This window comes from Vidua macroura, chromosome 6 (genome assembly GCF_024509145.1).
Source record: "Vidua macroura isolate BioBank_ID:100142 chromosome 6, ASM2450914v1, whole genome shotgun sequence".
Classification (NCBI taxonomy): Eukaryota; Metazoa; Chordata; class Aves; order Passeriformes; family Viduidae; genus Vidua; species Vidua macroura.
In genome coordinates this window covers 30,030,863-30,044,027 of record NC_071576.1, presented here as the reverse complement: position 1 = coordinate 30,044,027, position 13,165 = coordinate 30,030,863, and positions in this window count along the sequence as shown.

Sequence of the window (13,165 nt, the reverse complement as noted above, 5' to 3'; positions counted from 1 at the left end):
AACATCTGAATTATGGCAGGTTTATTCTAGTAATGTTCATAGTGTGTGAACATCAATGTGTGTTCACACTGTTCCTCAGTGTTTCTTTAAACCTTTTGAGAACAGTTCATTTAATCAAGTTCTCAAAAAGGAGGATCATGTAACACTCTCAGGTACATCCTTGTAAGTAAGTCCAGATTGACACCTCTGGAGATACTTATTGTTGCGAATAAAACACTTTGAAATGAATGAGAAAGGTGCCAGAGTCTTCTCTGGCACTAATTACTCACCCTCTGTTAACCTCTTCTTGTCCAAAATTACTATACAAGTGGCTAGAATCACAGAATATTCTGAGTGGGAAGAGACCCATGAGGACCATTGAGTGAGCTCTTAAGCAAATGGCTCATGTGGGGACCAAACCCATGACCTTGATGCTATTAGTACTATGTTCTACCAACTGAGCCAAACCCAAAGTCACTTAATAGATAATATGCAGACCCTTCAGGACAGATACAAAAATGCATAGTGGTAGGAAAGAAAAGCTTTACAGCTCTCCTCTAATTTTTACACTGTACAAATGATTAAAATCCACTTGTGTCTAAGGAATGTTTTAGTAGTTTTTCATGGTCTTGTGTTTAAAAGGGAAGGAAAGCGTTAGAAACTTACTAGTCTTTTTTAGCAAGATTTATTGGCTCTATTTCTGGTGAAAAGGTTTAATCTAGCCTTATAGAAGTCTCAAGGTGCAGTCTAGAGCATGATCTTCTTTCTTCCTTGGCCTGTGAGCAACACTTTGATAACCAGTATGGTGTGAAAATTGCTTATCTTTTACTTGTCTAGCTGAAAGACAGTGGCAGTGACCCCATGGGACTGTTAGCAACATAACAGGATGGTGGTGGGTGGCCATTTTCTTAGTTTATTTTTAGGGGAAATTATGGGATTTTTGTTGTTGTTATTTTTGTGATTGGTTGGTTGGTTGTTTTGTTTCTTAGGGGTATTGCTTGTTTTGGTTTTGTTTTGCTTTTCTATGTGAACTTCGGTTTTAACACTATTTTCATAGGAGGATGTATACCATTAATCATGCTGGTTTTTGAGAACTAAATATTTTTCTCTTTACCTTTCTCTTTACCTACATTGTCATCAAATTTCAAAATCAATTAAATTTATGACAAAGTCTTGGGCTTTTCCCTTAATTTTGCAATATTTTAGTTACTGCTTTATTCTGTAAACATTTTCAGTTGGATTGTTTAATCTCTGTGGCTAAAAGAAATCAAAAAACATTTCTTCTGCACCTCTTATGTCTTACAGCAACTAGGCATTACATTTAGGATTACATAGAGTCAACGCTGGTGGTTGATGCTCATGCTGTTCTTTCAGCTGCAGACTAAGCCTGAATTACCTTTACCACTGAAAGAGATTACCCCTTTGGTATGAACCTACTCCATAAATATCTGGGAGCAAATTCCCCCTGCCTGGAAGAATGTTGGGGCTACACAAATCCAGGAAGTACCTAAAGCTAACAAAAAATAAATGGCTGAGGTAACTTTGAAGCAAAGTATCTGGAAAGCAGCAGTACACCAAGACATAATGTGAAGCTACAAAGATAGTGAGCTACAAAACAGCCCATCAGCAATCTCAAACATCCAGTATCTACTGCACCATGAAACTTGAGAGACTTTTTGACATCATCATTTTGCTTTGTTTATACCCTATAACTTGATTGCTCATGAAAACTGACAGGAGCCCATGATAAGTGAATTGTCTCTTTCTTCATGGGAATAGTCAAATGAAGACTCATCTGCAAAAGAAAAGAAAAATTTACAAGCCACAGCCTAGGACATAACCTTCCTAGGATGTAATCTTTCTTGACAGAAGAGGTTTTTGAAAGGCTATGGTCTTTCTAAAATAAACAAAATACAAATGCCAAAGGCAAATGGCAATATTCTTATGTTACTTTGTCTTGACTTTTAAGACATCATTCAGTCTAAATACTTTCATTGCATGATTCTTATAAGACTCTTTTAATTTACACCACAATTCTCTTCCTTAAATGTTAGAGAAATTTTGTATTATATATAAACCATACTTTTTTATTTTTTGATTGAGGAATTTCTTAATTTTTCAGGATAAGTATTAAAAAAATTCCTTTATCTCTGATTTTATTTATTATACAAACCTGGAAAACTATTTCTGGAAATGCCAAAAAATCTGGATTTTTGAATAATATTGCTCCACATATGGTATTAATTTATCTTTGTCTTGCCTTCATGAAACACAGAAACAGATGTTGGACATTTCTGGTTTTAAAAGGCCTCTGATCTTACAAAGATTTTTTTCCAGGAATAGGCAGAAATAAGTTTTTAAGCTACAGATCATTTACAAGATTGTTTCTGATGAAGTTTGTTTTGTTAGTAAAATGGATTTCATCCTTTTTTTAGATATTTTCATTTCCTATTGAACTTGCACTGGAAAAAAAATGTTTAAAAGTTGTCCTTTCTGTAGATCAGATTAAACCAGACATGGGATTGGAGAGCTGACCTATATTCATGAGTTTAATTGCCCTAGTGTACTTTAACTTCTTACAGATGTATGATTTAAATGGTTAACCTTTACTGGCTATCTTTACTAATGTGACCTTATCTCTTCATATTCAGATTCTTAAAGTGGATGTTTAAAATAATTGTTGAAAGGTTACATTTTCTTATGCATTTTGTGTGATTTCAGAAGAGGTATTGACCAAGTCTCGTCAATATACATGGATTGATTTGTGTGGTGTTGCCAAGCCAAAATAACTGTAAATCCATCTGAATCAGCCAGATGAGACTTGCATACAGCTGGTTTATATTGAACAGGGCAGTACAAAGCAGCTGGAATTTATTGGTCAACTTGACCTAGTATTTATTAGTAATTTATGTAGTGCAAGGCACATGTTACGTGGGTGTATATCAGCAGATAGATACAAATGCCAAACTTGCCCACAGGTGCTATACATTTGTAATGTGGACAGAGAAAAAAAGAGACGCACCATTTGCTTCTCAACTAACTTGAATTAGTAACGTCAAGGAAGAGGGCCTAACAACTTAATTGCACACCTTTTCCCATGCACAATCTACAAGACTTAAGAACAAGTGTGAGGAAGGATCATTCTATACCCAGATAAACAGATATTGCACATCATACCAACATTTTACAATTGTAGGCGAAATAGTTTCAGTGGGTTTTGCTCTAGATTTTTTTTCCATGCATGTATGTGTAAAGTGATTATAAAAATCCATTCACTAGAGATAAAAACCTTTGAAGTCATTACACAGGATAGCTACAATAATTTTTCATATATTTATTAGCCATGAGGAAACCATGATGGTCTGCTAACAGAGCTTTAAAATGAGGGTGCTAATTGGAGATCTTGAAGGAGATTTCACAGTTCTTCATGTCTCCTGTGGTCATTAACATCCTTGCATGAGACTCAAGTATGGGAAAAAAAAATTAAGAATTCCATAAAATACTACAAAGATTTTTTTCCTAATCTAATGGACTGTTTTAAATTTCAAAGCTAAAACTTGTTTTGGACTGGAGAACTGAAATTTAATACATCAAAGTGCTGAAGTATGACATCAAAACTTTTTTATCCTTTCAAGAAATTGTGATTTTACTGCTAATGATCTTCTCTTTAAATTCCAACAAAATGTGGGAGTTTCTTAATTATATGCATATTGCTAATAATTAACTATTTTAATTTTATTTCTTAGTAAAAAATATGCAAAGAAAGAGAGGAAGGAAAAAAAAATAAAAGCAACCAAACCCCAAAAACTCAGTCTAAAGATTCCAGATTTTCCTATAAGTAAAAATTCAAATAATTTTACACAGAAAATTTACACCTATGTCATTAAATATACATAGAGCTTTGAAAAGCATACTCATAGATCTGCTTTTCCATTCTATAAAAATATTCTCTCACACTAATCCAAATTATATTTGATAATATTTTTCTGATGTTGTCAAGGATTACATGGATCACATATTAGTGACACTAATTTATCAAATTAGTGCAAATTTGATATTGGTGCACTATTTTATCAAATGTGATAAAAATTATTTGAATAAGGTTGAAGGAGATCCACTAGATATTACCAACATTCATCTGATGTTTCCACCTTAAGGATGTTTGCATACTTGTAGAACCTGTAGGTAAGCAAATGCATCAACCCTAAAACACAACTAAGTTAGTATTCATTTATTAATATTAGTGGCCTGATATTCAATTTTTAGGGTTATCAGGACTCAAGAGCTTACATTTAGGGCCTGTACTACATCCTTCATACTGAATAGTTTTCAAAAAGGTAAATCTAAAAATTGAAAAAAGGTCATACCCTGGAAGATTCAAGTTTGGGATGTTTACAAAGTTTCTTAGTGAGACAGTAGTATGGCCAGAGTTTTCAGAGAATAAATTTTAAGGCATTGGATCTTCTACTTCCCATTTCAGTCCATAAATGTCTAAAGGTTTTTACTGAAGAAAAGTGAAAAAAATGAGTCTGAAGTTTCTATTCCACACTTTTTCTTCAAATCTTAAAATTCAGCTTTTTCCTATAGTATGCCAATAAAAATTACTGTTCCTCAAAATAACTGTGTACAGAAGTTAGTTTTAAGAGTGATAAACAAGCACACCACAAAAGCATAATTATGCAATATATTGAAATAAAATACCTGGGCTAAAGGACAGCAGTAAAGTAGTGACAAAAAGTCAAATGATAAAAACCTTACTGAAAGTTTTTTAAGATTTTTTTCTTATTGTTACATGGCAATATAACCATCACATACTTTATTATTTTGAATATCTGTGCAGCGACATTTTTCTCTTAGTGCATTCTTTCTGTGTTGCCTGCTCAGAACACAGGGATATCCAAGTCTTTTTCCTGAAAACACAAGGAAAGACATCAGACAAGGTAACCACCTCCTTCTGAGGGCTTTTCAAGTGAGCTGCATGCTACTTGTCTTGTTCCAGCTCGAGTGTGTGTGTCAGCTACAGCTGGTGATGTCAGGCATAGACCATTATGTATTATTCCCAAGAGTGCTCTGCTCATATGGAGCTACTTTATTTTCAGAAATAACTAAGTAGACTGCAGGTACGAGGGTCTGGCAACCTAGTTTATTTCTTTGGGGTGTCATACAGCACACTGTAGTGTGTGGGTCTAAAAGTGTCTGAGGTAGTGGAAGGAAATAAAATTATCTCCAAAAACAGCCTGTTTTTTCCCCGCCAATATGTTATATAACCAAAGGCATAAAGGGGCCGAGTTTGCACACATGGACAGGAAGTTCATAAATTTTTATTCTAGCTGGTTTTTTTCCCATTAGTCCAGAGTGGGAATGCTGTTTGGATTCTCAAGGTCCTCTCTGTTAATTTATAGTATGAACTGGTATGGTTGACTCTCCATGAAACAAAGAAAACCAAGCCCCAAACAAACAAAAATATTCTTACTCAAATTTTTCAAGTCTAATGTAAAACCGATGTTAGAAAGAGACACTTGGCCAGTTGGCATTTTGAATGCCTCCTTAGCATTGCACTGATGTTTTACAAGGAGCTTTTAAAAAGCTATGTCAGAAGAGAAGCCACCTTGTAGAAAAAATGAATACATGCAGAATAATTATTTTTGACCATGAACCTTTTTACAAAATTCTCACTGAGATGTTAGCTAGCTTGCAATTGTGTGATGGTTTATGAAATATCCATACAAAATGTCATAGAAGAATTAAACAAGATGAGAGGATCTTGTAAACATGTGGCTCATGAACAATCTGTTCAGTTCCTCTTTGTTCACCTAATATAAGATACAGGTGCAGCCACATCAGCTGTATTTCTCTTGGTGTCCAAATAAGTTCAACTTTTTTTTTGGTTCAGTGCTGTATATAAACTCAGTAAAAATTATCACCTCTCTCAAACCCAAAATCTAGTTCTTGTTCGTTCCAATTTTCCAATTGCTCTAATTTTGCAATTAACTTAGTTACTTTTCTCACTTTTCTCTTTAGTTTTAATAAAAATTACATGCTTTAAGATTTGATTAGCATTTCAGTTACAGAGGTTCATTGTTGCTCTACTCTCCAAGGCTCCAGGTAGACCCATCTCTTATCATATTAAGAAAGTAGCATGTTAATGTAAGAGCTGTGCCAAAATAAAAACACAGAGCTAGTACCAGTCAGTTGAAAATTAAAAAAAAAAAAAAAAAGAGAGAGAGAGAGAAGAGTAAAAATTAGACAGACATGCTTGTTCTTTTAATACTGTGAAGCAAATATCCAGAGAACATGTGTTCTAGGGAGTGAATGAACCCTTGCAGGTCTAAAGATTAATGTGTTTATCTCATTCAGGTATTTCCAGGGCTCATATAGCCTTAGTGACTATGTCTATATGAGCAAATAAAGCACACTGAAGGTATAGGCCTGAGCATTGGCCATCATTTGTCCCTGTTCTTGAAGTGCTGGCACACAGACTGGAATGTTATTTTCCATGTCAGGTAGCACTCTCTTAGATAGTGTTAGCCCATGACTTGGGGGACAGTGTGTGATACTGTCCATCCCTGGTAAGATGTGTGGATGAGGCCACTCCCTTTTGGGTGGTAAATTTACACCCTAGTTTACATAGGAACAGAAAAACTGAGATGCATCACTTAGGATCAGACAGAAGGAAAGAAGGAAGGACTGTAAAATTGCTCTGAGATCTTTGAAGTGTAAGAACAGAGTACATGTTCTGAGGAAAGAATAATGATGAGAGCTTTTTCATCACTAATATTTTTTCATTTTAGTTTCCTACACATCTTTTAGATGGAAAAGATAAATTTTAGAGCTACAACATATTTTAAACTAACATTTACCTGCTGCAATGCAAGTATTATTACAAGGTTAAAAATATTTAGTCATAGACCTTGAAAAATCTTTTCCTCACTATCTAATTTGGGAATGAAATTGAGAAAGAAATATTGAACAAAGGTTTTTCAGTGTTATCTACAACTATTGGTACATTCTATACATAATTGTGTCAAGTAAGATCCATTACACAAACTGGAATTTTGCACTTTATAAATTGCACTACTTTAATCTAAATTAATTTTCAAATATTCTGCCAGATTTTGTTAATTGGATTGACGAGGTAAATTGGGTACCACCGTTTCTCTTAGGCTTGTTAGCAATGACAATCAATGTAAGAAAATACAGCTTCAGAAAATAGTCTGAAAGGCAGGGTCTAAGTGCCAGCTTACAGCGACCTTTTGGATTGACTAGGATCTCTTCTATTGAAGCATTGTGAGGAGAATCCTGTCTTGTATCACTGGGCAATAAATCCAAATCTGAAAGGACTAAGTAAACATTACTGCTGCTTCTAGATGCAAAGTGAATCCTCCACTGAGTAGCAACATCCAGAACTACACTCTGTAACTGCAGAAAAACCAAGAGTGTGTTTAACAAAATTCTGGCAGGGCTGCAGGGAATCACAGCTTACCCAGGAGACAGACAAGCTAGGTTAGTTACCCAGGGGACAGACAGCTAAGTTAGTTACCCAGGGAGCAGATAGCTAGCTTAGCAAGAGCCCATGGTCCAGCTCCTAGGCTTCCAAAACTAAAATATCATATAATTCTCACCCAAGAATTGCTTAATAACATTTTGAGGATGATAGTTATAACAGTTCAGTTTACCTGCTGCAAAAGGCAACAGAAGAGAGTCCACACTTACAAAGTTTATGTGTTGGTGTGTAAATTCCTATTTTCCTTTATTAACAACCGCTGAAGGCTAATTTCTCAGCAGAAATCATAATTTTATCCATTTTTCATGCTGTGCTTTAATCAGGGCTGCATTTAGAGGTTGGGAAACCTCATCAGTGAAAGAGTGGCTGCTTTGATTGTTTTTGATAGAATGCTTTAATTAGGTCACCACAAAAATTGTGTTTTAATAACCTATGTCATTACTGAACAGAGGCGATTTAAATTCTGCTATAAAGAGGTTTCTACAGCATCAGACATCTGCTCTAAAACTTACTGTGGCAATATAATCACTGTATTGCATATACAAATTTGATTATCTGGAACTTCCTGAAATTATTTCCATCTGATTAACCCAGGGACCTTATCTTCAAGTATTGGTGTTGTATATATTGACCAAAATTTTAACTAATGTCAGATATTACGGCCTATAATCACAAGTTAAGTGGAGGATGAAGAACAGTATTTCTGGTATTAGTAAGTTAGTGAGTGATCATTTAATTCATGCTAAGATGACAGCAACCAACAGATCTGAAATTTGCAAACTTCTATCCCGTTACACTTCTGAGCTGTATTTTTATTTTATTTTAAACAACCTTAGTACTAATCACTGTTAACGGCATGGGGTGTTGTTGTTTTTTAATTGCCAAGGAAACATAAATAGTAAAATATGTGGCATTTTAATGTATCCCTTTGCGGTCCAGAACGATAAGACCTTAATGTGTCATCCAAATTTAAAGTGAGATCACTGGGTAATGGGGTACATATGGTGATCCTAAAAGAAAAGGTTACTATGGAGAATAATTAAAAAGCCCTTTTAAAAATTATTTTTCTGCTTAGGTATTAGTTTCAGATGTAAAGAGGGATTTACTTTTCATTACCAGATGTATTGTCACTTTAGATTCTGCAAATTTGTTGTTTGGGAGACTATCATTAAAATATGTCTTGACCGCAATATGGAAGCCTCAGCTTTGATAGGACTATCCCATCCATATCTAAATCTTTTTCCTCTGAATGAATGACCTGTGGAAGAAAAAGGAAGACAATGAGATTAGCTATATATCTTCTGTAGTGCTTTGTGAATTAAAGGACAGGCAAGTGACTTGATATTTAATGCCCAATTTTATCCTTTCATCCTTTTGAAGCACCTAACTGCAGCTCAGGCCAGTTAAGGACCATATCACCTCTAGAAGAATCCAATTCTCTGCTCTCTGTAACAGATACTTGTTTTTAACTTAAATGACTACATCAGCATTTAATAGGGGTGAATCTATGCCTCACTGCTTCAATTTTTCATCTGCTAGTGACAGCCTCAGATACTGACGTATGATGGTTAATTAATGCATAGGATGTCTTGCAATATACATTAAAAAGTACCCAAAATTATTATTCATTATTACAGTTACTGAGATAACTGCTGATATCATAACATACAAGAAGAAAACAGTGTTTTGTTCTGGACAAAACTCAGTCATGTTTTTACTGCTAACTGGTACTACAGTTATGATCTGGAGCTACAAAGACTCAGACACTGGAAATTATCTTTTCAACCCAGACTATGATAAATCCTCAGTAACTTCTTCAACATGTTAAGCATGTTTTCAGGGGAAACTGTGTGAAAGTCCCAACTGGAGGGCCAAAAATCTTGCACTCTTAGTTTCCCCTTTAAAATTTTTTGTCTGGCTGTTCATGATGAAAAACTGGTTGGGAGGATTGTGGAGGGGATCTAAGGTATGGCACACAGGAAGCTGAACTGAGATGTCATGAGCTCGAGAATGCATGAATGAGTGGACAGCTACATTTCTTTTGAACTGTTGAGACAATGGCAAAGATTTTTTTTTTTTTTTTCCCAAGTAGGAGCCCATATTTTTCAAATTATTAGGGAGATGATAGTGGAAGAAATCTATTTGATTTACCTTTCTCACATTCAAGTAGAAGGTGACAGAAGTCTACTACATGCAGAACAAGACTGGTTCTAGATTTTCAATCAGATATAAGTTTCTCTCACAAAGACACAGAGAAACTAGGAAACAGTTTAACCATCCTCTGTCTTAAATCTGTTTTAGAGACTAGAGAACATTTCATGCATTTTAACAGTGAAGAAATGGAAGCCTGAATATGGAGAACACATCTTCATTTGATTTTGAAGTATTAAATAAATAAAACACAGAAATATCTGCATGCCCCTAAGTATATGCAAAAGAATATAAATCTATTAGTAGGGTCTTTATTTCCAAAATTATTCTGAATTCTTTCCCCAAATATTCAAATTTTTATAGCAGAAATCAATCAGTGACAGTATGGCTTTATCATGGGATCAAAACTAGACTATTAGAATCAAGTTCTGGGTTGCTGACATCACTATACACACACACACACACACATATATATATCTCGTTGATTAATTTGTAATGTGGAGTTTATACTTCAGTAATTCATTTTGGCATTTTTTCTGGTGTGAGGACATAAGCTCCTTATAACAGGTATGAAAAATAGAGTTCCATCAGCATGAAACAGGTCCTGTGAAGTAACTGAATTTTAAATTAATTTACATAACTAGTGTGATACAGTGGGTAACCTCCAATACCATCCAAAGAAACTTCAGGGCCATCAAATGTGCTTCGCAAATAATTTATCTCTACTGTTCAGTTTTGTCAGATAAATAACAATTCTTCATAAAATAAAGCTAAGATTCACAGACAAGTTGAACAGAACCACTTTTCTGAATTGGCTTTCAAGCAATTTCTTGGGTCTGATCTTTAAAGATTTTGGCAGAAAAAAAATCTCAAATTATGTAAAAGAGAAAAAAGGAAGTTTTCAGTCTTTCTGTTTTCACTTTTCTTCCTCTCTCAAAAAAAAAAAATTGTTGTTATTTTCATTAGAAATTACTCTTTTTGCCTAATGAGTGCAATGTTTGTTCTACTATTCTTTCAATTTATTTCTTTTTTGGAATGGTCACCATATTCCAGAGTTGAAGAGAACAGCAGTTAAATGTAATGCCCAATCATAAACCCACTTTCTAAAGTACATATCACTGACATATTATGATGCATTGCATTATTGTACTGTATTTGGCTGAGACAGAGCTAATTTTCTTTACAGTAGCTAACATGGAGCCATGTTTCAGATTTATAACAAAAGCACCACTAATAATTCAGGGATGTTTTAGTTACTGCTGAGCAGGGCTTGCACAGCTTCAAGACCTTTTCAGCTTCTCCCTCCACACCACCAGTGAGAAGTCTGAGGCTGTACAAGAAGTTGAGAGGGTAGAGAGCTGGGACTCATGACTGCAGATGACTCAAGAGATATTCCAGAATGTATGGCATCATGCTCAGGATATGGAGCTGGGGGAAGAATGATGAACAGGGGTGCACTCAAAGTGGTGGTGTTTATGGGTGAGATGTCTGAACACCTGCCTGCACATGGGAAGTGGTGAATTAATTTAGTATTTTGCTTTGCTTGCATGTGCAGACTTCACTTTATTTATTAAGCCATCTTGATATCAACCCACAGGTTTTCTCACTTTTCTCTTCCAGCTCTCTCCTCCAACCCTGCTCGGGGGAGGTGAGTGAGCAGCTGTGGGGGCTTAGTTGCTGGCTGGAGTTAAACCACAACAATTCTTTTCATGTGTTAGCTGCCCAATAATTTTTACACCTGCATTATGTCTGGAAAAGAAACAGAACTTTTTATTTCACCTTCAATGAGTAGTTCATTTTGCTCTTTGAGTCCTGTGGCACCATACACTCTATCTAGGTGAGTGTGATGGCTGACTTGAAGGGGTCTTCTGCTTCATTTATGGCACATGCAAAATTCCATGGTTCCAGTTCAGGTAAGATGTATAAAGCCCATTCTATCTAACATAGCTAAACATAAATAATGTATATTGAGCCACTGCATACCCACTTACAAAATATTTTCATGATTGTCTTAAGTGCTAAGTAAAATAATTTCAAAATGTTCAAAACCACTATATGAAATACCACAATATTGAAAAATGGCTTCAAGGAAAAGAAAACTTTTAAATCATCCACTTTAAAAAGGCTATGGATTTTTTCCTTTGTGCAGGGTCTAGCTTATGAAATATTCTGAGATAAGCATATGATGGAGAAAAGGTCTAGATAGATGTTACCCATTGCATAGTTTCCAATGAGGATCTTTCAACAAGAACATATTATAACATTTCCTTTTGATAGGACTACAACATAAAGTATGCTTACTAACCCCAGTGACAAGTGAAGTGCAAGGGCAGAAGAAGCCTGCTGTAGTCATATCACCACAACAGTACACCTGCTCTCTCTTATTTCCGCTTTCAAATATGAAGTAGCTGTGCATAGCAGGTAGGCTAGAATGAATTTCTTACATCTGTGCACTCATGTGTTTGGGGTTTTTGTGTTTATTTTGGTTTCTGTAAATTACTTATTTAGGTCTTTATAAAGGCAAAAAATATTGCAAATGCTGATCATAAGGTCAACGTGCAAAATCCCTCAATGTCACTCCTTTGAAAGGAGAACCCATTTTCACATATTGACACTTCTAAGACAGGTAACCAAATGGCTTTCAAAACTTTCCAATTTATAAATGTCAATGACCTAAACCATCCATAAAATAAGAATTTTATTAATCGCCTTTTTTACACTCCTTTGACAAATTAGGAGCTTTAGACTTTTATATCAATCCAAAAATTTATGAAACTTTATTAGATGCATAAAGAATAAGGAAAGTGAGTAATTATTAAGGCTTTATCTGTATTCTCAATGAATAATTTCTTCTGCATTTACCAACATTAATAAAGAAAAATTTTAGAACCCCAAAATAATTGAGATTTTTATGAGAATAAGAGAAAAGTAAGTTACTGGGGAACAACCTGAGTGTCAGAGGCTTTTGGAAGTAGATATCTACTAGTGGAAGATGCATCATAAATTTAAGAGAGTTCAAGTGAGGAAAGCCTGTAGGGATTGTAAGATATTAATATATGTTGTCTTCAGAAATCATATCGGTAAGACAAGGTAATGACAGATAAATTCACTAATACAAGCAGATCAGACTAAACTGAAAATAAAGTTTTAAAATTCCTAAAATGTCATTATGATGGCTAGGAATGTGTTCCACTTTCTCTTAAAGTTCATTTTGATTACTGTGCTAACCAGTGGTTAATCACAGGAAACTTTTAAAATCTCATAATGCAATAGTCTGGAACCAAATTTTATAAGTCAGCCAAGAAAGAACCAGATACACAGACTCCCCATGGCAAAAAACTCTGGGAACACTTTCTATTTCAAGAAACTAGATGAATACTCTCACCAAATTTAAATAACGGAAAAGCTTAAGTGTGTATTGCATTTTGCTTTACACTGAAATTACTTACTAAAGGAAAGGAAAATAGAGAAGAGCCATAAGTAACCAAGAATAGGTAAATGCAAATTATGCAGGTTTTGGGCTGTAGCTGT